This window comes from Papaver somniferum, chromosome 9 (genome assembly GCF_003573695.1).
Source record: "Papaver somniferum cultivar HN1 chromosome 9, ASM357369v1, whole genome shotgun sequence".
Lineage (NCBI taxonomy): Eukaryota > Viridiplantae > Streptophyta > Magnoliopsida > Ranunculales > Papaveraceae > Papaver > Papaver somniferum.
Genome location: NC_039366.1, coordinates 170,912,296 through 170,937,152, shown reverse-complemented (window position 1 = coordinate 170,937,152; position 24,857 = coordinate 170,912,296). Strand labels below are relative to the sequence as shown.

Genomic DNA, 24,857 nt, shown 5'->3' with positions numbered 1-24,857 from the left:
TATATAAAGAGAAAGGCAAGAGAGAGAAAGGAGGATAATCAAAAAGAAAAAGGAGAGAGACACTTTAGGGAGGACACATTTGTAGAGAGAGAGCAAAATTTGTATTATTATCTTCTTCTTCCTTCTTCAACCAAGAGCTCCAAATACTCATTAATGGAGTCTCAATTGTAATCCATATGTAATTACAAACAATCATAGTAAAACCTAACCCCGTGGATGTAGATCACATTAATCGAACCACGTAAATCTTATGTCTTATTTTCTATTTTGATTATCTTTATCTTTATTTTCATATCAAATAAGTTTAGATCTATAAATCATAGTCATGATAATACAAGGAGTGTGTTGTAGGATTTCCTGCAACTACAATGTGAACGTTGTTTATTACCTGACTTATGACTGTTCTCGGAGAGAAGCAACTAGAGTTATTCAAATCCATTAAAGGGATTTTAACAGATTTCAAATCCTTAATCATTGCAATTTCTGCTATGAGATCAGAGTTGATCCGGATTTGTTCATCCAATCTTTTTTGGAGAATAACCAGTTTATTAGAACATTTTCTGCGATTGGTTTTTAACCCTGGTGAAGCGTTTCTAGAGACTTTTCAGTCCATAGAGTCAGATCGCTACAAACACAGACTTGTAAGGTCTTAAACGTGTTTGCCTGCTCTGATACCAATTGAAAAAGTGGTGTACAACAACCACACCTAATATTTCGCTTAGCAATCTGTATGGACAAACTCCAATATACTTTCTAGAGAATCAACTAGACAGTCAGACTCAATCTAGATAAAAAGTATATCAAAGAGTTTGTATCTCAATCTCTCAGTTTGATATATATACTCAAGCAAATAGAAATCTGCGAGTCTTAAACGTTTTTTCCTGCTCAAGTTCGCGGACTTAAGCTCACGGAAGGAGTTCACAAACTCCAACAGAAATTCTCAGGAACTTCTGCCATTTCGCGGACTGAGTTCGTGGACTTGGCTCACGCCCCATTCCGTTTCTCTTGATCAACAAAGTTTGCAAACTTTGGTTCAAGGAATAAGGACTTATACATGTATGTGTTTCCACAACAATGCTTATATCCTACCAATGGTTATGTAATCTAAACTCTCATTTCAATCATTGAAACATTCTCAGAGGACGTTATGTAGCCGTTATTCACAGACCATTTTTCATCAGAGCAATTTTCAAAGTGATTGAAACATAACATGACATTCTTCACTAGGTAAAGATGAATTTGGCTAAAACGAAAGCTTACCAACACATATTTCGAGAAATAGATAGGCGAGTTAAACTCGACTCGAAATAGCAAATGTGTATAATGAAAGTCTATACATCAGCACGACTTTTGTCTCAAGAGTAGGAGATAGAATAGATAGACTTTTGAGTGACAGATAAGTTCAAGTCTCCACATACCTTTTAGTCGATGAAGATCCACTAATTCCTTGAGTAGTCCTTCGTCTTATATGATGATTGTCATGGAGTCTTGAGCTCAACTACACTTTCTATCCTAGTCCGAGACCTTTAGCTATGTAGGTTAGAAGTCAAGACTTATAGTTTTGATCACTAACATTGACAAACATGCTTGAGATAGCAACGCATGCGAGTTCGACCGAGCAATGCTCTAACAACAAGGAAATATTATGTAACTACACAAGACACAATCGAAGCAAAAACGATTTGATTCACTCGAATCAATTCATGAACTATATAGCCACGGTTTGCATTTAGCATTCCTTAGTTAATATAAATAAGTTCACAAACAATCGTCTTTAGATATAACCAGCTTAAGTTCGCAGACTTAGTTCGCTAACTTAAGTTCCCGGAAGGAGTTCTCAAACTCCAGCAGATTTTCTCGGGTTGAGAACTTCCGCAAGTTCGCGGACTGAGTTCACGGCTCTTGTTCCGGTTCTCTTGATCAACAAAGTTCGCAAACTTCGGTTCAAGGAAAAAAGGACTTATACATATATGTGTTGCCACACAATGCTTATATCCATCATTGGTTATTTAATCTAAACTCTGATTTCAAACATTGAAACATTCTTAGAGGACATTTCGTCAAAGTAAGCAATTTTCAAGGTGATTGAAACGTGTCATGACTTTCGTCACTAGGTAAAGATGAACTTGGCCAAAGCAAAAGATTACAAAAACATATTTCGAGAAATAGATAGGCGAGATAAACTCGGCTCAAAATAGCAAATGTGTATAATCAAAGTCTATATAGCAAAACGACTTTTGTCTCAAAATAGGAGATAAAGTAGATAGACTTTTGAGTGATAGATGAGTTCAAGTCTCCACATACCTTTTAGTCGATAAAGATCCACCAGTTCCTTGAGTAGTCCTTCGTCTTGTATGATGATTGCCATGGAGTTCTTGAGCTCAACTACACTTTCTATCCTTCTCCAAGACTTTGCTATAGTAGACTAGAAATCAAGACTTATAGTTTGATCACTAACATTGAAAAACATGCTTGAGATAGCAACGCATGCGAGTTCGACCGAGCAATGCTCTAACAGTAATAATTCTTTGTGAAATATGCGATAATTCACTATAACACTCCGTCGCAAATGGATCATTTTCATTTGTGATTAAATCCCTCGAAGTTTCAATTTTATTTGTAGCTTCTCTAGACCACCTTTTCAAATAAGACTGGGAAGGTAGATTTCTGTACTTTAAGTCATGGAAAACCTTTAGTGCATGGGCACCAAAAATCTCATTAAACTCGAATATCTTAAAACAGCACGAAACTGAATTTCCATCCCTATTGTATGTGAGCACACGTATCTGTAAGGAACCTCAAGCTCGTCAACGCTATTAGATAAATCAAGAAACGACCCAGCCGCTAATGACTCGCTTAATTAGAGTTGAACCTTAATTAATAGAAATTATTCTAACAATAATTTAATTATGAAACTAGTATCGTTGAATATATCTCGAAAATCTATGCGAGATGGAGTACTCGAATGTGTCATTCGAATACCGGACGAAGAAGATATCATCAGATTAGTATGAGGGCGAAATAGTAATTTTGTTTTACACCAAGTTGTCTGACCTTATCCAAGTCATTGGGTGCCTTAGTATTTTCATGGGTCTTATTCAAATCTTGCGTAAGAGAAATTCATTTTCTCTTCTTCTTTCTCTTTCTTCTTCTTCTTTCTTCTTTCTTTTTCTCTTTTCTATGTTCTTCGCCTGTTGTTGAAGTAGGAATCTGAGATAGAGATTTTTGAATACGAGAGAAATAGAGTTTGATCAAGGGGTATCTTTAGGAGGTGGTGTTGATGCGATTATCGTATTCAGAATTCTCAAAAAGAGGTAAATCGGAGACTAATTTAGGGTTTCTGCTTTGATTGATTTTCTTTATGAAATTGAATTTGTCTTGGTGAATTATTTCATGGGTTTGTTGTTAATTAGAGTTGAGAGGGTTGTGTAAGGTTTAATTTCAGTTTCACAGGTTAGGGTTTCAATGAATTGAGGATGAAATATTAGGGTTCCTGAATTGGGTATTTCAGATAAGGATGATGAACTTAGAAGTGGTGATTGAAGTTGAGTTATTGATTTAGAGTTCTACAATGAAAAATATAATGTGGAGTTTGAGTTCATAATTGGGAATCAATTGAACAATATTGGAAGGAAGATGAATTGGTGAATTAGGGATGTTGTTGGTGATTCAGAATTAGAGTTTTGTGACCAACGGATGATAAAGATACAGTATAATGACGATAAATGAATTATCTCGGGACCAAGAAAAAATATTTGTTTAGCGGGGTTATTTATTTATCGATAAATGAATATTTTATTCATCTATCGATAAACGAATACTTATCCATTTAGACAATATTTCCTTAATTAAGAAGTTAAGTTAAGAAGTTAAGTTAAGAAATTAAATTGTATAAGAGAAGATGTACAAATGTACCTAGAGGCTAGTTGAAGGCCTGAAAAATGTAGCGATATTTTTATTTTCCCTAACACAATATCTAAAATTCAAGCATGTGATACTGGGATTATTCAGGCATTCAAAGTTCATTACCGGCGTCATTTCGATTCTTGCATCTTGCAAAGCCTTGAAGTTGACCCAAGAAATCTTGAAAAGATTAATATTTTGGATGTTATTAATTTTGCTACTATGGCTTGGAGATTTGATGTGACGACAAAAATAATTACAAATTATTTCCGTCATTGTAAGATTCAGTCTGAAGATATTGATGTTCCTGAATCAGAAAATGATCAATTGGAAGAATATATTCAAGGATTAACAGGTGTCATTTATAATTTACGTTATAGAAATGTGATGGACGTCGAATATCTTTTAAACTATCCTAACGAAAATAATGCAGCTATGAAATCACCAAGTTCCAACATACGAAGAAACTATTGAGTCAACAACGAATGATGAGAATGATCCTGAAATAGATGATAGTAGTGTCGTACCAAATGTGTCATCTAAAGATGCCTTTCAAGCGATGGCCACTTTAAAAAATAACTTTCTACAATACGAGTAAAATATTCCAGAAATTGTGCAAGCATTGCATAAAATTAAGGATGCGGTGCATTTTGGTTTGCGTGGAAGAAAAATACAATCAACCATAGATGAATTCTTTTGAGTTTATTTCACATACATTTTTATGTAAAATTTTATGATTATGTACTTTGGGTTATTCTTATATATATTTTTTATATGAAATGTAGTGATTATTCATTTATATTTCTATAGGGCCTTTAAGGATTCAATTTTTCTTATTCATCAATGCATTAAGCGGGGTTATTCATTTATCACCTTAGCCCAAGTCGGGACCGGAGAAAATTATTCATTTGGCGAGGTCATTCATTTATCGAACATTCGTTTATTGAGGTTGGGAAGTGTTCAAATGATTCATGCGGTATGACTGAGTGGGAGTTGTAAATGGTGGAGGTTTGTAACTGTGGACTGCAAATACAAGATCAGGTGAGGATATGAGTGCATTGTAGGTGGAATTATGAATGATGTTTGTAAGATTGTGTTAAAAGTTATGTCAGGGAATGTATTTGGATGTTGTTGATTAGAAAATACATGGTTGTGATTGTAGGTTAGGGTAATATTGAATTACAAGGGTCATGGTATGATTGGTGGTGGTCTAGAAGATTATATTGGTGATGTTGGATGTGTGTACATCAGCTTTATGTGATGGGGTGTTGTTGATATTGGTGGTCTTAGTTGGAATTGTAACTGCAAAAGGGGAGGTTATTCTGGTTGTGAATGAGTTAAATTGAAAGAATGAAGATGGTGGTATTGAAAGATGATTAAGCTGAGTTGTTGTTGATCTGGGTTGCAGATGTAGTAACTGAGCTGGTGAGGGAATCTTTTAGTGTTCATGGTACATAAGTGGAGCTGGTAATGGAATTGCAGGTACTTGCAGTTAGAGAATGGATGAACTGGTAATGTTGATGGGTTGAATAGAGACATATATAGCAGTTCTGAAGATTGTTATTACAAAAATTGCATAGAAGGATGATGCAATGGTGGTGGTTTGAGAGTTGTCCGGCGACGAGCTGAAATGCAAGTTGGAGTGAATGTGCAAGGTTTGTAGTGATGTTGCTGGCACTACAACTCAAGACAAGTTAAAGGGCACAAGTTATAAGACTTGGTGATAATGAAGATAGTGAGTTGTGAAACTGGAATTGGTTGTAATGCTGTGTAAGATGAAGATTGGGAGTTTTTTTGCATCGAGATAAAGTTGAGATAGCAGAGTTACTAAATTGGTAGAATTGATGTTAGTGGTGTTGATTGTATGAACTTCTGTTTCTTGAATTTTAATCCTCTTAGTCATCCTAGTAAGATTATCTGACTGACTCTGTTCTTAGCTGACTCGAGATATTGACTTAGTTGACTCATTTAACCCGATCCGACCCAATAGACCAGGACCAGACTTGACCACTTGACCATTAACTTAACATGGACCATTTGACCGTTGACCTGACCTTGACTCCTTTGACTATGGAGTTGACATTTGATTGACGTTGACCTTTAGTTGACCTCTTTGACTTTGGTGGACTTGGGCTTAGGACTAGTTTTCTTATTTTGATGAATTGGACCCCTTATGGTCCAAATTAGCCTTTGATTCCTTCTACAAAGTTATAAATATTCATAAGACCTATTGAATGGACTTTAGAACCAACACAATTGAGTTAATAAACCTTTATATGTGCTAAAGATAGATAATGAAAAGGTGTAGAACCATAAATGGGCTTGGAACCATTAGATAGATCACTTAGCCTATAACTAGAGAATTATATGAGATTATGTTATGAGCCTTGTGTGAGTCTTTTGGTTAATCTCTTAGAGTACTTGTGTGATTAACAGTTACTCTTTTATTAACAACGATCGATTCAAATGATGAATCAGTGGATTGTGGATCTCGAGGTAGGCGAGGCCTGTCATCAAGTCAGGTGGGAAATTCGTAACCTTCTTGTAATCATTAAGCTTCCTTGTATCTGTGTGCATGACTGCGTGTACTTTGATGTATTATTCTTGTATCTTTGAGTATGATGTATATGTTGTATTTGTATTATGATGTTTGCTATGATGTGTTTGTGTGTGATATGCATTGTGAGATTTCCCTGCCAAGAATGTATGTGTTTTCCCCACGGCTCTTAGCTAAGTTAAGTAAGGCGGTAATTCATCCGTCGACAATATTATTATAGTAGGATGGCAAGTCATCCGTTTTAATATTATTATATTTATTTTATTAGTAGGGCGGTAATTCATCCGTTTTAATATTATTGCTTATTAATATAGAAGGGAGGTAACTCATCCGTTTGAATATTATCTTAAAAGGGCGGTAATTTATACGTTATGATATTATATATACTATTCTATTTGAGGTAAATCACTCGTGTGCATATTATGCTTGTTTGACTAACTTTCTGGTCTTGATGGTAACATTCTGAATCATAAATTGTTGACTGATTTAAGTTGTTATTGTACTTTTGTTTATTGTTAATTAAGAATTGTGATGTATATTAGTGATTACTTGAGAGTTATACATTTACACTGGGCACCCTTTGGAATGATGTGCTCACTTGTTCCCACTTCAATTTTCAGTAATCAGAAGAAATGAAGCGCTCGTAGATATCTGTTTCGTAGCTTAGAGATTTATCGAAATCTAGTGTTGTTATGTATCTTTTATTATAAGTTTTCATTTTTTTATTTGTAAACAACACATTAATATATTCTTAACACTCGAAATACTTTCATTTATATGATATTAGAGAGTTTGGGTTTTGTTATTAGCACTTTATGAATTTATGATTCTAATAATCGGAAATATAGTTTTGATGCTTCAATTAGGTTGTAATACTATTAGCTAAGAAGGTGATTAGGTTGGTGCGTCACTTGTTCCTATTTGAGCTCACTATTAGATCTTACATGGGGAATGGTAGATAATTCTTAGTGTCAGATAGATAATTAGATTAGTTTAGAACTGGATTGGGCTTTGAGATAAATCTTAATCACTAAAATATAACAATAACTTAAAGATTTATTTGATTGTGTAAGGACCCTCAAATTCGTCAATGCTATTAAGACCAGTCAAGAGACGAAACCGTTAATTACTCGATTACTTAATATAGATTTTAATGAATAGAAATTAATCTAACAATAATTTAGATAAGAAACTAGTATCATTGAATAGGTCTCGAAAAGTTAGGCGAAATGGACTACTCGAACGTGTCATTCGGATATCAGACGAAGAAGATATTATTGGATGAATATGAAGGGCAAAATGGTAATTTCGGAGATTAACCGTGTGGCTGCCCTTAACCAAGCGTGCGAGTGTATCATCAATTTCCCCTTGGTTTTATCCAAAACCATCGAAGAGAAGTCATTCTCTTTTCTTCTTCTTATCCCTTCTTCTTCTTTCTCTTTCTTTTCTTTTCTTTTCAATGTTCTTATTTTCTGGCGAAATTGAGAGATCAAAACAGAAGATTTGTGATCAGTAAAAGGTAGAAAATATCATGGGATAGTTTATGGTTATGTTGTGGTTGTCTGTAGTTGATTCATATTCGAGAGAAGAGGTGAATTGGAGAAAGAAAAACTAGGGTTTCTGGAAATGGAATCGATTGAGGATTTTTGTGATTCTGAGAAAGAAATTATGTGTATGGTGATGCGTATTATGAGTTGAGAGCTATGAAGAGGATTTGGAAGTTGATTCTATAACTTCAATGAAGAAATTAGGGTTTTTGCATGTTGTATTGGAGTTCAAATTGGGCAAAGATTAAGAAGATTTAGATAGAATTGTAAGATGGGTTTGTTTAATTGAGGCGTCTGAAGTTGTTGTGGTGATAAATTGAGAAGATAGGTTTATGTTGAAAGGAATTAGGGTTCTTGATAGAACAAAGATTTAGGGTTCGTTATGAATGGAGGAAGATGTTTCTGATAAACTAGAGGTCAAGAAATAAGTGGGTATGACAGGGAGTGTAAGTTACAATTGGGGATTTTTATCTTATGAAGGTGATTTTGGAACTGATGATTGATATAGAAGTTAGAAAAGATGATTCTGGTGAATAGTGTTAATGATTAATATGTAAAATGAAATCTCAGTGAAAAGAATTGGAGACGTAGTGAGGGTGAAGTTGTAATGGTAGTCTGGGTTTGTGTTGAATCACAATAAATAAACATATGACTAGATGATACAAATTGTAAGTGAGATTGGGTATTCTGAGATAAAGATATTGTTGTAGATTGTGGTGGAAATAAATAGAGATGATGATGAGTCTGAGATTGAGCTTAGTTTGGGTTGAATGATTGTGATGATATAGTTCTAAGTTAGTGACCTTGTGTGTGTTGAGAAGATTTTGAGATATAATCTTGTTTTACAGGTGTTGGTGTTATTTGTGAGATGATGAAATGGGATTGAGTCTCAACTGAAGTTAAATGTACTGGAATGAGATGTGCTGGTGGAGTTACAGGTGGTGTTGGTTTGTAGTTGGAGTGAACCTGCAGTTATTAAGGTGTTGTTTGTGTGTTTGAGAGTTGCATGCAGGGAAGGTATAACTGAGATGGTAGTTGTAGGATTATAGTTAGTGATTGATGTATATAGCTTAAAGCTGCAATTGCAGTTGATCTTTATTAACAACGATCGATTCAAAGGATGAACCGGTGGATCGTGGATCTCGAGGTAGGCGTTGCTTGTCATCAAAACAGGTGGGAATTTACATTTAACTCTTTTGTAACCATTGATGTTTTCTTTTACAAAGATTTATGTTTAACAAACTCATGCATTGTCCGGTTATGCTTCCTATGCATTGTTTAATTTAAATTCCGATAGTTATGTTGATTCTTATAATCTTTCCATTGTTTGGAAAGGAGTGCATTGTTTAACTTTGAATTACTAAAGTTGTGTTATTTCTTTAAATCTTTCCATTGTTTGGAAAGGAATTGTAATGCTTGATTTGTCTTTATGAAATGTTGGGAAATAAGAATTTCCATCTGTGGTATATAGGATACGCTCCTTCATTTATACTTTTTATGCACATCTAGGTGTGTAATTGCCACCCAAATAATCTAGGTGTGTAATTGTCACCAATATTACGGGTGTGTACAGTCACCCACAAACTATCTAGGTGTGTAATTGTCATCAATATTACGGTGTGTAAATGTCACCACATAAATAAATTTTTTGCGTGTGTAAATGTCACCACATAAATAATTGTTTGCGGTGTGTAAATGTCACCACAGAAATAATTAATCGAAGAAGGACTTAGTTCCATATACATGTTTGTTAATTTCAGTGTACTCCCATTTAATGTTTGGGAAAACATGTATTGTTTTCCAAATCATGTCAATGATTACTTAAAAGTTAGATGTTGTTTCTACTGGGCACCCCTTTTAGGGATGATGTGCTCACCCATTCCCACTTTCAGTTTCAGAAACAGATTAGAGTTGCGCATCGTAAGCTTCCAGTAGTTGAGTCCGTTAGTTGGTTAACTTCGGCTATGTTTATTATGTCGTATATTTTATTTGTAAACCAAATGACTATTGTATATGTATCATTTGAGAGGAGTTCTTGTATATATACATTTCAGAGCGGGGCTAGTTTTTGGGTTAAGTTTTGTAGCAGATTTCTTAATTGAATGTTTAAGTAAATGATTTAGATCCTTGGTGCCTCTTTATTTAGTTAATCTCTTGGATTAGTCAGCTGCTAGCTTTTGGGGCGCTACGGATTGATTGACTTGTTTGTTTGGCTTATGTACGTTTTTTTGAAGTAAAACTTGTAGGGCAAACCAATTACTTTATGTTTTGCAAAGAGATTAGAGAATAATTAGTCTAAAATTATGAACACATGGACAATCCAACACTAGAAAAATAGCGAGGTTAATATATCTGATAAATCCTAAATTTATTTAGGAATTTATTGAGTACCTTTGCTTTATGTAGAGCCATCAATTTGAAATGGGAAATTATTAATGCTTATCTACGGTTGAGTTTTGTAAATTAAAATAATGACAAATTAGAAATATATGTTTGGTGATTAAACCAGATATAATAATACAAGACGTATTAGGTTAAAACTTAAGAATGTGCATATATTTTGCATAAAATAAAAAGGACTAAATTTTTTAGTAATCTTATACCCAAATTATCTTTAGTCTATTAACTGATTCAGTAAATCACTAAAATACACATGAAGAAGTAATAATAGTATTTGGATGATTAGTATAATAATAGACTTGAAAGAAAAATAAATTCGTATATTAATAAGATACTTTACATTAATAGAAAAATCTAAAGACTATTAGGATACATTACAATTTTATGCAGACTCAAATTGAAATAATATTAAGTTACCAACGCTAATATTTAGTATACAGATTCGATATGAATAAATAAAATTAATTATATCAATCTTTACGTGATTGTAGAGTCATATGTAGAAAATTAGGTTTTAGTGTACCAACTGGAGTATCAACAAGCCAATAACGATAACAATAAAAATAGGGAGAATAGTAACATTCCTGATAATAGTATTTCATTAATTATGTTAATAGCAGATTTAAAATAAATAATATTTGAAAATTTTATATATTGCATAACAAAAAAGTTAAAATATCAGATATTATAGATTTACGTGACATCAGATTTGGATTAGTTATATGGATAAACTACATCAAATTCATAAATTGTTAAATATTAGACTATAAATTTTAGCGCGGAGAACTTAGACATACATATTTGTTAGAATACAAATTATTGTAGTTGAACCTAGAGCTACAAATTATAGATTTCAGTTGCAAAAAAAAACAAAAAAAAAACAAATAGGCTTGTGTTTCATTTCTTTTTGCTTTGAACTCATTTAAAATGAGTTGATTTTCGCGCATTTGTAAGTATGAGCAGTACTTGCACTTAGTCGAGAGATAGTATTTCTCTATAAGGTGGAGAGTTTTTGAATACTAGAAGGATGGATCGATTTTCGAGGACGGAAATTATAAGGAGGGGAGAATATAAGGACCCTCAAGCTCGTCAACGCTATTAGACCAGTCAAGAGACGACTCGGCCGCTAATGACTCGATTAGTTAGAGTTGAACCTTAATTAATAAAAATTAATCTAACAATAATTTAATTACGAAACTAGTACCATTGAATAGATCTCTAAAATCTATGCGAGATGGAGTACTCGAACGTGTCATTTGGATACCGGACGAAGAAGATATCATCAGATTAATATGAAGGGCAAAATAGTAATTTTATTTTAGACCAACCCGGCTGCCATTATCAAAGTCAATGGGTGCCTTAGTATTTTCGTAGGTCTTATCCGAATCTTGCGCAAGAGAAATTCATTTTCATTTCTTCTTTTCTCTTTCTTCTTTTCTTCTTCTTTCTTTTTCTCTTTTCTCAGTTATTCGCCTGTTGTTGAAGTAGAATCTGAGATAGAGATTTTTGAGTGCGAGAGAAGTAGAGTTTGATCAAGGGGTATCTTTTGGAGGTGGTGTTGATGCGATTATCGTATTCAGAATTCTCAGAAAAAGGCAAATCAGAGACTAATTTAGGGTTTCTGCTTTGATTGATTTTCTTTATGAAATTAAGTTTGTCTTGGTGAATTATTACATGGGTTTGTTGTTAATTAGAGTAGAGAGGGTTGTATAAGGTTTAATTTTTGTTTCTCTAGGATATTTGTTTCAAAGGTTAGGGTTTCAATGAATTGAGGATGAAAGATTAGGGTTCCTGAATTGGGTATTTCAGTTGAGGATGATGAACTGAGAAGTGGTGATTGAAGTTGAGTTATTGATTTAGGGTTCTACAATGAAAAATAGAAATTAGAATTTGAGTTCATAATTGCGAATCAATTGAACAATATTGGAAGAAAGATGAATTGGTGAATTAGGGCTGTTGTTGGTGATTCAAAATTAGAGTTCGGTGACCAGAGGATGATAAAGATAGTGTTGTTGTTGATCAGTTGTTAGTGAAAAAAAGAAGAAGATGAAGGTCAGTGCTGCTGATTAAAGGAGATAAAAATAAAGAGAACACCCAACTGACACATTTACTTCTGATAACAGTAGTTCTCAACTAAAAATGCAATTAAGATTTTTAAACCAAAAAGAGTTTTATTATACAAAGTGCTACTGTTTTACCACAGACTCGCATGTTTAGTTTTTCCTAGGTCTGTATAAGTTACACAAGTAATATTTACATATTATAGAAGTTATCGACACCACAAAAGTTATATACACTATCCACAGAATAAGATGAGAACTTTGGCACTCCAATCTCTCCACAAGAGAATACTCACTCAAGCCAAACATAGATCTCGCCTTCCGTTTCCTTTGGTTCGTTCTCAGCTGTAGTTGTTTCACCTGACACTCAAAGGAAGATAGTGAGCAAAGTGCCAGTGGAAGCTTACAGTAATAATAGCAATTGCAGAATGATATTGGAACTAAAGAAGAAGCACAAAATATCACTTGAGCAAAATGATATCAATCAAACATTGTCTCACCAACAAAACTATCCTCATGAAGAGCCCATCCTAGCCATGAGATCAGTATCAAAAAGAAAACACAACAAAACAATCAAATGGGTATGCATACGAATGGACATCCTAAATAAGCTAGTATATATAGTATCGCAACAGGGAAGAAGCCACCCTACTAGATATTATCGTAACGGGGAAGAAACCGCCCTACTGTTAGTATAATACATAATATCGAAACGGGGAAGAAGCCGCCCTACTGTTATTATCGAAACGGAGAAGAAACCGCCCTACTATTTATTATCTAAATGGGGAAGAAACCGCCCTACTCAACATAGCTAAGAGCTGTGGGGAACACAGGCACTCCTCGCAGGACAACCAAATAATGCATACCGCATACACCTATCGAAACAATAACATACACAGCAAATCAAAAAGTATACATCCAGAAACACACCAATGGTTACAACACAACTAAACCAATGAAATCGATTTCACATACTAAACGCTTAATTAACTTTCGCGTAAAACTCCCACCTTGTCTCTGTAGTATATCCTTACACACTTTAGTCCACCTCCTGAAGCCCCAACCTCTTAATCCTACACACCAGCTATATTAGAAGGAAAATGAGTTACGGCAGTTAACCAATTCTGAGCAACAAGTATTGTTTCAACTTGAATTCCCAACCCACATACTGTTTTCTTTTCAATGCCCTGTATCGTTCCTAAATTCTCGCCTAATTTCTTACAAGTCTTCTAATTCAACCTACAGTTAATTTGGAATCTTATGGTAATTATCAATAATGATGTTACAACAATGGAATCGATTGAGTATTCTTCTTCTGCAAAAATAACCTAATCTACTGATTTACTTTCTACTACAATCAATTTCATAAATCAAACATATAAACATAACTTAGACTCACCTCAAATCAGATTGAATTTCACCTTTCCCCTAACCTTCTCTTCTCTTCACTCTAATCGACTTGGGTTTAGCAATTCAATGTCTTAATCTCAAAGTTCACCTGTAAGATGTAGACGTAGACTAGTTCTTTAAAGTTCCAACCTAATCCAATTTTCTCTGAAACCAAAACTCTATCCTCTCCCGTATATTTATTTTTCTGTAATTTTCATTTCCCTAGTTCTTTAAAGTTCCAACCTAATCCAATTTTCTCTGAAACCAAAACTCTATCCTCTCCCGTATATTTATTTTTCTGTAATTTTCATTTCCCTATTTTATCCCTGGTATCACTACAGGTGTTGTTCTAAGAAGACTCCACCGGTTTCCTAGTTTTCTTTCTTTTAACTCTATTTAGATATTATGATTAGTACAAAATACGAACACATCCAGGCACGTACTACATTTATTTAACAGCTAATCATAAACAAAAGGGCTTGTCCTGGTTAAGCTAGTTGTTATGACGTATTTAATACTAAAAACTTCAATTTATGTGCTATCTTATTTTCGATCCTTACAGTAACTGCGATTGAGGACACGGAGGAAGTTATGGTGAGGGAAACTGAACTGGGTTTTAGATGAATGAAGTGTTGCAGCTGAACTTGAGGTTACAAAAGGAGCAAAGGTTGTGTAGTGTCCAAGTGATGCAGGCGATATGACTGAGTGAGAGATGTAAATGGTGGATGTTTGTAGTTGTGGACTGCAACTACAAGATCAGGTGGGGATATGAGTGTATTGTAGGTGGAATTATGAATGGTGTTTATAAGATTGTGTTAAGAGTTGCATTAGGGAATGTATTTGGATGTTGTTGATTAGAAAATATATGGTTGTGATCGTAGGTTAGGGTAATACAGTAAAAACTCCATATATTGATACTCCATATATTAATAAACTTTATATATTAATAAAAAATCATAATCCCAATTTGGGTCAGTTACAAATAGTAATAACCTCCACATTTTAATATTAATAGATTTTTCTAGTCCCGCTATGAGGAATTTACCTCCATATATTAATAAAATCGTCATTACTGGAAACTTATAGATCTTGTGCATCGAAATTTAATATGAAATAAAATACTAATCTATAGTTGTTTGAGAAAATGATGTAAAATTTTGGATTGTTATGGCATCTTTTGGTTTGCAGATGCGTAAGATCTCAATACTATGGGCACTTTCTTGTTGAAGCCAAAATATTTCCAACTTGTCGAGCATGTTTAAAGCCTCTTGGCATGTTTAAACTTTTGGTATATACGACTTGTTGCTCATTTTAATGATTAAGGAAGACATCCATATCCATTATCTTTTACATACTTTGAATTAGCAAAAAAATCATTTCTTTTGATATGCCTCCCTATATTAATAAACTCCATATGTTAATAATTTCGTGAAGTCCCAAGGCTATTAATATATGGATTTTTTACTATATTGAATTACAAGGGTCATGGTATGATTGGTGGTGGTCTGGAAGATTGTATTGGTGATGTCCGATGTGTGTACATCAGCTTTATGTGATGAGGTGTTGTTGATATTGGTGGTCTTAGTTGGAATTGTAACTGCAGAACTGAAGTGGAGGTTATTCTGGTTGTGAATGAGTTAAATTGAAAGAATGGAGATGGTGGTATTGAAAGATGATTAAGCTGAGTTGTTGTTGATCTGGGTTGCAGATGTAGTAACTGAGCTAGTGAGGGAATTTTTTGGTGTTCATGGTACATAAGTGGAGCTGGTGAGGGAATCTGTTGGTGTTCATGGTACATAGTTGTAGTTGCAGGAAATCCTACACTACACTCTTCATGTGATTTCATTATTAATCAACTCATTTTAGGTTTATATTCTTAATTTTATTGATCAATCTTTGGATGTTCTTACAAGAAAAGATGAAGAACTCAAGAATGATCTCTGCTCTAAACTTTTTCTCTCCTATTTACTTGTTTCTTACTCAAAAAAGATCTCTCTCCTCTTTACAATTCGAACGACTATTTATAAGGAGATACATAGTGGATGACAGCTAATCTGTCCCTTATTTTCGGGTATGGTTTGCGACATTCTCGCAACCTTACAGATGTTAATTTCGCAAACTCTCTAATTTTCGCAGGGTTATCATATCTTTCTCGTGATCTTAGCTGACGTCATTTATTTTATCATTTCTGAAATTGTTCTGCGACGCTGTTGTATTGTGTCACTGATAATTTCGCTGAAACATTGTCATTGCGAGATTCTGATCCCACGTCTTGCCTCTTCTCATATCTTCTCTACAAAGTAGAGAATGATGTGAGAAATGTCGCAGCTGTTCATCTTTTCATATTCTACATTTATCACACGTATTCTCTCTTCCATTTATTTCTTAACACGTCTTCTGTAACCGCTGCTTTTCAACCGCTCACGTCTTTTCGTCTTAATGGTGTTTATTTCTTCGAGTAAAAAATCTCCTTTATATACTCTTCTTCCCCCCTTTTTCCACTTTTCTTTTTACTTTCTCTTCTATTTTTATTCTCTCATGTCTGCAACTCTGTTATTCTTCTGCAAATTCTGCTGCTGTAATTTTTTTTTCCTTCAATCCTTTTACTTTATATACATTCCCATACTCTATATTCAAATGGCTCCAAGTGGTCATAGATATGAGAAGAATTTACAAGACGTCCAAAAAGATCTTGCTGATAAAGGTTTCACACTCTCCACCATTCCTGGTGAGAATGCCAAATCAATTCTTTCTGTCAAGCTTTTCTCTGATCAAAATTGTGATGATCAATCAATCATAATTTCGATAGGTCAGATTCTCGCAGGTCTCCCTATTCCTCTTTATAACCCCGATCTTCCTTTATTTTACGAAATTCTCGCTCATTCGGGATTTTCGCGAGCCATCTTCCAACTGAGTGGGGACTGCACCCGTCTGATGCTAGAGTTCACTAATCGTGGTGCTGGTAGAGGATATCTGTATTCCAAAGAACTTAGGGATCCTAAATTCACAAACCTAGAGATAGTTGCTGAGAAGTATACAATAGCGAATTTCTTTGAGAACTATGAACTTATCTCCATGAAGAAAGAGAATAGTCGCTGGGGTATTCGCTTAAAAAGGAAAGATAATATTGATGAAGCCAAAATTCTTATGCAAGATATTGATTGGCATTCTGGTAAAAACACAACTCCTCGCTAATCTAAAGATGATAAGTGGTGTGTTTTTCCTTTAATGCTAAAAGGACCCTACATTGCTGGGTCAAATATTCTTCCTGCGAATCTCGCTGCTTATCAACCTTGGGTTTTCTCTTGGCCTGAGAAGGAGAAAGAGGTATGTTTTCCCCTTTAACTCATTTTATATTTCTTTATTGATTTTTTCTATTATGTTCGCTAACTCTTGCGACATTCCGCAGATCCAAAAACTGAAAGATAGTTATAACAGGACTGGGAAATCTAGTACTTTGTTAGCTCTTCGCTCGTACACAGATGAGGTAAGAAATTTTCTCTTATAATTTTAAATAGTACTGTTACTTCCATGCTTCCATTTCTTATTTTTATATGTGTGTGAAGATTATTGCTGAAGTAGAAGAATCTGCTGATGTTGCGAAGATTGGTGATAAAGGTAAAGGTGCTCTTCGCAGGGCAAAATCAACTGGTCCTCCTCCAAAGAAAAGGAAAGTTCGTTCTTCTTCCCCTTCAAATATCCCCCCTCATGAAAATTCTGAAAGTGATAAGGGTGATGAGGACAACGATGATATTGCTGCAAGTGAAGATTCTCCACCTGAATCTTCTATGGCTAAGTTATCCGGCCTCTTTTCTGATTCTCTACAAGGAATGGGAGATAGCCAATTCGCAGATACCTGCAAAGCTCTCGCTACCCTTTGCGATGTTCCTTTACTGGATGGTGATAGCTCTCTTCGTGGAGTTTCTAGATCAGTGACTCCCAATTTTTTACATTCTCTCAATAGTCTGGTATATTTTTTTCATTTTACTTCTTCATTGCTATAATTCAAAATTTCTTTCTATATTAATATTTTTTATATTTTTTCGTAGGCTGGAAAAGCTTCTTTTGCTGTTGCCTCAGATCTAGAGAGAAGACGTGAAAATCTTGAAAAGAAGAATCTTTAATTGCAAAAAGAATGAAGAATTGGAAGCTGAAGTTAAAGGTCTTCGTGAGAAAAATAGACAATTAGAAATTGATTCTTCCTCGTATAAGAACAAAATTTCTAGTCTTCAACAAGCTAATAATCAGCTTTACGATATGTTACTTTTCTATTTTCTCTTTATTCATTCATCCTGTTGTTTTATCTTATTTAAACGATCCTTTTTGCAGACATTTATGGTCTTTCTGATGAAGCTACCCTTCTTCGTTCATTTACTAATGCCTTGGATAATGATACCCTTCTTGAGCGTCTTAACAATTCCTTAAATAGCTTCTCAAATGATAGGATTTCTTCTCTTTCTTTAAATGAGCTTAGATCTAAATTTCGCCTCTTAGAAATTGATCATAGATCTAGTTTAGGCTTAGCCAATCGATTTAAGCGTCTCCTTCTTGATTCTAAAGAGAAAACCAATGAGTTAAGAACCAAAATTAGTGGTCTCATAGATGATAAGGATCGCATCTCTGATAAAGGTGCCAAGGCTCTGGCGAGGTTCCAAGAGGCTCTTCTTGAAGTTCAACTTGAACGAGATGAAGCTAACCGCAAGAATATCGAACTCTGCGAAAGGGAAAATCAAATTCGTTCTCATCTTCTTATAAGTAGTGAGGATGAATTTGTTTGGGTTGCGAAAATCTTAGATGATGCTAGAAAAGACTTGGGTGTAAATGTTAGTCTTCAAGTTGAGCATACAGCCTTGATTAGAGATATGATTTCTGAAAGAGAAGGTTACTAACTGCTCTTCTTTACTAATTTTTTGTTTCTTATGAATTCTCATCAAGTTAATAATTGATTGTCTTTTGCTCGCAGATTCTGAAAATAGATATCGTGAAAAGATTGAGGAACTCGAGGCTGAAAAGGAGGAACTCGCAAAGAATATTTCTTCTCGCAACGACAAATATTCTAGATTAAAGAATCAAATCAAGATCACTATTGCGAATTTTCAGAATGATGATATGCATTTTCGCAATCAAACTATCCAAATGGTTTGTGATGATCATAATATCCCACATTCTGATTATCCTTGTTTTTTGGAAGAAATCCCACAGAATACTCCCAGTTTGATTATCTCTGATAGCGAAGCTGATGATGAAGAATCTGATAGTGATGGTGATGAAGATTCTGACGCAGACGAAGAAGGGAATAAGTCTGATGAAGATAATGAAGGATTAACCAAGAAGTAGTCTTTATTTCTTTCTTTGATTCGATGTAATACTTGTACATTTATTTCTTCTTTCTGTATACTTGTGTTTCTTTCATTTTGACCTGCATTAAAACAATTCTTCTTTGCAATACAGTTAATCAATATAATCACTAATTCTTGAATTTTTGAGTAAATCTATCATATGGAAGCAAATAACATTTTCTAATTTCATATATTCCCATACTTGCCTCTGTTATTTGAATCCAAATGATAGATTTCATAAAAAAATTCTTATTGTATAACTTCGCAATCCTGTGCGAAGTAAATTTTGTTTCTTTTCAAAATTTCATTCCTGTGTGGTCTTATTTTGCCTTCCTAATTAAAGGTCTTATTATGCCACCTCTTATCATTGCGACAAAATCGCAGGACGTCCTTGCACTTTCATGCAAAAACCCATTGATCTTGCCTTAACTTTTTCTTTTGTATTATGGCCTCTTCAGGAATGTTGCGACAATATGACAGGCCTAAATGTTCTTGCGAAAATAAATCCCCATGACATTGCCGTCTTGCGACGAAATCGCAGGACGTCTTCGCACTTTCATGCAAAAACCCATTGATCTCGTCTTATCTTTTTCTTTTGTATTATTGCCTCTTCAGGATTGTTGCACAAATATGACAAGCCTTAATATCCTTGCGAATAAAAAGTCTCATGACATTTGCGTCTTAAGACACTTATCAGCTCCCTAATGGAGGGTGCCGCCCTTATCTCCCCTCTGGTTGCCCCTTCAAGGAGGCGTACTTCTACCATACAAGGTTAGCTCCTCCCATCCATTCTTAACAACAACCAGTTGTTTTCGCAGCCTCTTATCCCTTTTACCTATAGGGATTATGGTTACGAGACTGCACCCTAAGTGGGGTTTTCTTCAGGCCAAGTGCAGTATAAGCCAAGACTTGTCAAGAATGGCAAGGTACGCTTCAAACGTCCCTGGCACTCTTGACTCAACCGTGTACCTCGGCGCCTTGATCAGATCTGCACTCCTTGGGAGAGTCCTTATTACCTTAGTCGCCCAACCCAAGTCATATGCTTAAGCTGAGAATCCAAGGTGTCTCTCCCGTATGGGGTTCATTGACCCCAAATCTCCATGACTCAGGTTCCGGGGATGGTGTAGCCTTTCCCTGAGCCATGCAACAGGTACCCCCTTATATGACGTACTTTAGGTCTTACATTTGCCTCTTGCGAAATTGTATTCACGAACTATGGTGTACGCCATAAAGGTTCGCCTCTTTCTCTTTTGTCATTCTTCTCTGATTATTTTCTGTAAAATTCATTATCTCTGCGAAAGTCTCGCAAATCATTATATTGTATTTGAATTTCGCAATCTCAATTTTGTTGTTCAATCAAATGTATTTTTGAGAATTTTACTTATTGCGAGAGTATCGCAACAACTTAATCATTCATACATTTCTTGTTTTTATTACCTTTGCCATCCTCTGCTTCTTTATTATTTTCTGCTATTGCTTCCTTGGTAGTGGTACGTTCATCATTTTTATTCTGAGCTAGCATTAATTTCGCAACATCTCTTCTCCTTTCCTTTCGATTGTATCCACCATCAACCTCTCACTTCTTTGTTCATCTTTGATTTTGTGTCGCCAGTTTTCCTTCTTGTTTGCTCTTCCTTCGCAAGATTCTATCTCAGTTTCGTAACATCTTTTTCCTTCGACCCAATCTCCCTTTATGATTCCTACACCATTGGGGTGAGGGAATTTGATGCACTGGTGGAAAGTTGAAGCTACACCTAGAATCCCGTGTAGCCAAGGTCGACCAATTAACGCATTTTAGGGTGATTCTATAACAACGACACAGAATGAGATTTCAGAAGATATTCCCTTCAATGGAATTCGCATAGTAACCTCCCCTTTAGGCTTGTTAGCAGTACCATTAAAACCATATATCTTATATGTTGATGGCATAAGATCATCATCTCTTCCACCCATGGTTTTATAAGTATGATAAAATAAGATGTTCACAGAGCTTCCAGTATCGACTAGAATTCTATTGATTGCCCATGAATCTTCAGATTCATCATCTTCATCTTCTCTCGGTTTTGGATTAATTTCTAATTTTATTACCAATGGATTGTCATGCACCTCTTCTCCTTCGGGAATTTCTTCTGCAGTAAAAGAAATGATCTGTTTCTGCCATTCCTCTAGTGGCGATATTTTCGCAATATTCATAATTTCTCTTCCATCATTATCTCTTGCGAACACTCTACTCAAAACATTATCATGAAAATCTTCAATTGTCTTATATGAATGTATGATAGAGTGAAAGATTAGATTTTTTGCTTTTGCACCAACTTCTATGAAGAATGTTTCTTTCTTTTTCATCGTATTCACTTTGTGATGTTCTGGTGGTAGTGGTAATGGTTGAGATTGCGGATGCCCTACCAGAAAGTCGTTTAGTTTTCGTTGATCTATCATTATCAAAATAATTCTTTTTACATTTCTGCAATCATTTGTGGTATGTCCATGAAAATGATGATAAGAACAAAATTCATGACTCCTGTGGTTTGGAGGTGGTTTCGTTCCCATGTTCTACGGTGTTGGTATATTTTCCATCAAGATTATAGCTTCCCATATCTTCTCCACACTCGCATTTAGAGGTGGAATCTTGATTTCTTCCTATATTACCTTGTGACTTCCTTGTCCTTTATTATAGTTTTGTCTTTGACCTCCATAAGTTTCTTGCGGTTGATCGAGCCTTTGAATCTAGTTATTTCCTCCATGATTGTAGAAATTTCTTTCTTTTTCATACTCTTCTTGATCTCGGCTCCCCGTAGCTACTAATTTCTGCTGATTGTTACTTGTCACCTTCTCTTGTTGTACTTGCGAAGTATTCGCCACTGTGTTTATTAGCTTGGGTAATAAGCTTGCATTCGCTGTTTGTGAACTGGTGTTCGCAACTGGATATGATTCCATTTCATTTTGCCTTTCCTCTAGAGCAATATATTCTTCTTGAAGTTCTCGCAATTCAGTCATTGTAATCGTATTCTTGACTCTGAAAATTTGGACATACAATAGGTTTGTTGCAAACATAGCATTGATAAATGATAATATGAGATATCTCTCATCTACACGGCCAGCCATTTCTCTACACATAGTTCTCCATCTTTTAGTCAAGTGTTTCAAACGTTCACCAATCCTTTGTTTTAATCCAAACACATCTTCTATACCAGGTCGTGAGGAATTATTACTTATATATGCTCCCAAGAATGTAGTCTGCAAATGATTGAAGGAGATTATTGTATTCTTTGGTAAACCTTCAAACCATTTTAACGCTTCTCCTGTTAAGCTGGATGCGAAATATTTGCACAATACCGCATCATGATTTTCCCATTGTAACATGCACCTCACATAGGCTTTAATGTGCTGAATTGCACAAGTTGTTCCATCAAAAATGCTGGTTAACGCGGGAAAATTGCATTTCGGTGGTATTCCTCCTAATTGTACTTCCCTTGTAAATGGAGTTTTCGAAGCTTCTTCTATTGCTTCATCCAATTGTCTTCTACCTACTTCTCCTCTATTATTTAGCATTCCTCTCATTTCTTCTAATTCTTTCAAGATTTATTTATTTACACCTGAATCTTGATCCATTGGTCTCTTTAATTTTGCTTCTCTTCTTCTGCGTTCACGTCTATCTTCTCTTGCGAAATTTTACATCTCTTCTTCATTATCCTCATCTCGTCTTCTTCTGCGATTCTCTTCCTCATCTCTATCTTGAATTCGCAAATGATGATGTCTTTCATTTTCCCCTCCATAATTTTGTTCATTTCTTATCAATTCAATTCGTTGTCTTTCATCCATTCTCTTTACTCTATCATACTCCTCATTGAGATTATCGTTATTCTGGTTTTGTGTACGTCTTCTTTCTCGATTGTCATGATTGTTCTGGAGAATTGTCTCCTGAAGCTCTTGTTCTTCCATTTCCGCTCTCAATCTTTCACGTTCGCAGATTAAACGTGCTTGTTCAGCATAATGTCTTTCAATTTCTTCTTCAATTGTCTGTTGATTTCTTTGAGTTTCTCTCACATGTAAAATTCTTCTTCCTTCCTCTTGATTTCCTTCGCCATCTTGGTTATTTTGTCCCTGATTTTGTCTGTTCTCTTGATTTCCTCCAATTTACCCATCATCAAAAGTTTCATTTTGTGGAATGTAACGATCATCAGTTCTTTCTCTATTTTCACGATATTCTTCATTAGGATTTGATATTTCTTATTGAATATTGTTTCCAGCATTGATTGTGGGTGAATTTTGCCTCATTTCTCTTCTAGTCGATCTTGAATATGATTTTGTAATACTTCTCGATCTTCTATTCTGTAGTCTTATATTCTCCATCCTTAATTCGTGATTTTGCCTTGTTAAATTCGCACGTTCTTATGCCTCAGCTCTTCTTTCTTCATGTATTCTTCGTCTCAATGTTTCTAATGCTCCAATTTCCTCACCTCCATGAATTATTCCTTCATCTGCTTATTGATTTCTCTCTTCCTGTCTATAATTTCTATTTTGTTGCTCTTCTTCTATCTCTTCTGCTGAATTTGATCGCCAAGTGTGTATGTTCACCCTGTCATAATCTGTATTCCTCTCTTGAACTAGTGTTTGTTGAATTGGCGGTTGAATTTGATTTTCTCTATTATTTCTTATTCTAGTAGATTCTCCCATTTCACTTCTTTCTCTTCCAACAATTCTTTTGCTTCTTCTAATAGTAGACGGTTGTTCGGATGTATTTCTTCTTCTAGCCATTTCTTCAATGTTAACAGTATTGCAAGAAATTATGAAAAATTCTTAATCAATCACATTAAATTTTCACAAATCTCAATATCAATCTTTAGCTTTTTCTAGAATAATCTTCAACTCCTCCCTGTTTCTAGCACCATTATGTAATTGCAGGAAATCCTATACTATACTCTTCATGTGATTTCATTATTAATCAACTCATTTTAGGCTTATATTCTTAATTTTATTGATTAATTTTTGGATGTTCTTACAAGAAAAGATAAAGAACTCAAGAATGATCTCTGCTCTAAACTTTCTCTCTCCTATTTACTTGTTTCTTACTCAAAAAGATTTCTCTCCTCTTTACAATTCGAACGATTATTTATAAGGAGATACATAGTGGATGACAGCTAATCTGTCCCTTATTTTCGGGTATGGTTTGCGACATTCTCGCAACCTTACAGATGTTAATTTCGCAAACTCTCTAATTTTCGCAGGGTTATCATATCTTTCTCGTGATCTTAGCTGACGTCATTTATTTTATCATTTCTGAAATTGTTCTGCGACGCTGTTGTATTGTGTCACTGATAATTTCGTTGAAACATTGTCATTGCGAGATTCCGATCCTACAATAGTGGAGCTGGTAATGGAATTGTAGGTAGTTGCAGTTAGAGGATGGATGAATTGGTAATGCTGATGGGCTGAATAGAGACATATATAGCAGTTCTGAAGATTGTTATTACAGAACTTGCATAGAAGGATGCTGCAATGGTGGTGGTTTGAGAGTTGTCCGGGAACGAGCTGAAATGCAAGTTGGAGTGAATGTGCAAGGTTTATAGTGATGCTGCTGGTACTACAACTCAAGATAAGTTAAAGGACACAAGTTATAAAACTTGGTGACAATGAAGATAGTGAGTTGTGAAACTGGAAT

At 34.9% G+C, this 24,857-nt stretch overlaps 1 long non-coding RNA gene across 1 annotated transcript; it reads right to left on the bottom strand.

Annotated features, from left to right (window-relative positions):
* Positions 1 to 12,521: 12,521 nt before the first annotated feature.
* Positions 12,522 to 14,551, bottom strand: LOC113309170. Its single transcript, XR_003340420.1, has 2 exons — positions 13,867 to 14,551; positions 12,522 to 12,827 (listed from the first exon to the last, which is right to left on the bottom strand). It is a non-coding gene; the product is annotated as an uncharacterized LOC113309170 (long non-coding RNA).
* Between the last annotated feature and the right edge of the window lie 10,306 nt (positions 14,552 to 24,857).